Genomic DNA, 2770 nt, shown 5'->3' with positions numbered 1-2770 from the left:
ATTTATCATTCATTTTCTTTTCATGCATGATTTCATTTGGGTTCAACTGTGCCCTCATCTTTCTCTTTCGAGGGGCTGAATCTTTTGAACTTGGGGGTCTACCACGCTTCAAGCGTGCACTGGATGAATCATTCGCTGCCACTTTATTTTGTCCAACAGGGACATCAATTCTTGCAGGTGCGTTTGCAGCTGGTATATGTGACTTTGTCACTTTCGAAGCATCATTAAATGCATCTAGCATTTGATTAGCAATACCTTGAAGATGAATGATCATTTTCACTTCATTTTCACATTGAGTGCTTTGTGGATCAAAATGAGATAAGGTGGGAACAACCCATGTCAGCTCTTGCCGTTCTTCTGGAACGGTCTTTTCTCCCCCTAACGACGGGAAAATTATCTCATCAAAATGACAATCAGCAAAACGAGCTGTAAACATATCACCAGTCAAAGGTTCTAAATATCTAATGATACATGGTGAATCAAAACCCACATAAATTCCTAGTCAGCGCTGAGGTCCCATTTTAGTTCGTTGTGGCGGTGCAATAGGCACATAAACAGCACAACCAAAAACTCGTAAATGTGAAATGTTTGGCTGATGTCCAAACACGAGTTGTATTGATGAGTATTGGTGGTTGGCTATGGGTCTTAGTCGAACCAATGACGTTGTATGTTCCCCACGCAGAGACTGGCAATTTCTTTCTCATGAGCAGAGTGCGGGCTATTAGTTAAAGCCGCTTGGTAAATGTCTCTACTAAACCATTTTGGGTATGGACATGAGCAACATGATGTTCAACATCAATGCCCAGTGCCATGTAGTAATCATCAAAGGTTTGAGACATAAATTCACCAGCGTTATCAAGTCGAATGGACTTAATGGGATGATCTAGGAACTGTACTCGCAGCTTAATTATCTGAGCAAGAAGTCTTGCAAAAGCTACATTTCGAGTAAACAATAGGCAAACATATGACCATAGGGTATATGCATCAACCAAAATCATAAAATATCGAAATGGTCCACAAGGTGGTTGAATAGGTCCACAAATATGCCCTTGAATTCTTTGCAAAAATGATGGGGATTCATCATCAACCTTTAGTTGTGATGGTCTAATTACCAACTTCCCTTGGGAACAAGCCTTGCAAAGGTTATCATTTGAGACATCAATGTGTCTGCTCAATAATGGATGTCCATTAGAGTTGGTAATGATTATACGCATCATGGTAGATCCTGGATGACCTAGACGGTTATGCCAAAGCATGTAAACCTTTGAATCCATGAACTTCTGGTTCATGACAGCATGTGTCTCAACTGTCTTTATGTATGTATAATATAATCCACTCGATAAACCATGCAACTTCTCCAATATACGCTTTTGGGTATCATTGGAGGTAATGCATAAATATTCCACATTTTTTACACCTTTCGTTTCAATGTGGTATCCATTTAGACGTATGTCTTTAAAACTCAACAAATTTCGAATGGATTGAGTAGCATATAATGCATTCTGTATGGACAACATTGTTCTATTTGGTAACATAATCTAGGTTTTTCCTGAGCCTTCAATTACATCTGATTGCCCTGATATTGTTGTTACCTTTACTTTTGCAAGTACCAAATTCGAGAAACTTTCGATCTTGAAGTATTGAATGCGTGGTTGCGCTGTTTGCAAGACAAAAGGCTCCACCATTACTCTTGTTTTGAGAATAACCATAATTTTTATCCATGTTATCTGAGTAAAGAAAAAGCAGTTTATTCATACTGGAATACTACTTTTATTGAATTGAAAATGCGAGCATTAAACCACAAGTACAAATAACAGGAGTACTTAAACATAAATAATTCAATCGGACCCATAAACTTCATTCCCTCTTTCATTAATAAAGTTTGTAGCATCCAGGTGAGTTTGTGTTTAACTGTCCTGATAAATTGGTCACTGGATCAAGTGTTTCCATTGGTTAAGCCTGGTCGAAGAAATTGATCTCGACACCCTTCTTCTTGAAGGATGCTTGATACAGATCCACAGATGCTTTGGGGTGCGACAAGTGCGCGCCCATTGTCCGTTGCCACCACACCTATGGCAAACTCCTTCAGGATTTCTAGGAGTGTTCATATGAGCTTTTCCTTTATGGCAATTTGCATTTTTAAAGCTTGGGCCTGAATTATGCCTTGGAACCTGGTTGTGAAACTGGACACCATGGTTTTTGCCTTTCCCTTTCCGCCGGCCTTGTTTGTGGCCACGTCCTCGTTTGTAATTATTGTCACGGGAGGATATGGTATTCCTTTCAAAGGAAGCATCATTCACTTCTGGAAACGGTGTTGATCCAGTAGGTCGGGAATTATGGTTTTTCATCAGGAACTCATTGTTCTGTTCAGTTACCAGAAGAACAGATATCAGCTGGTTATATTCAGTGAAGCCTCGCGCTTTATACTGCTGCTGCAGGAACATGTTAGAGGCATGGAATGTGCTGAAAGTCTTTTCCAATAACATCTTCTCAGTAATAGTATCCCCACAGAGCTTCATCTGAGAGGTAATTCTGAACAACGTCGAATTGTACTCAGCCACTGACTTGAAATGGATCCTTAGGTGAGTCTAGTCATAACGAGCTCTTGGAAGAATCACCGTTGTCTGGTAATTGTATTTGTTTCTCAAGGCCTTCCAGAGGGCTAAAGAATCTTCAACCGTTAAGTACTCGCTCTTTAGTGCCTCATCAAGATGGCAACGAATAAAAATCATGGCCTTCGCCCGATCTTGAGAGGATGAGCTGCTCTCTT

This window comes from Malus domestica, chromosome 09 (genome assembly GCF_042453785.1).
Source record: "Malus domestica chromosome 09, GDT2T_hap1".
Taxonomy (NCBI): Eukaryota; Viridiplantae; Streptophyta; class Magnoliopsida; order Rosales; family Rosaceae; genus Malus; species Malus domestica.
Note: the sequence above shows the minus strand (reverse complement) of the source record.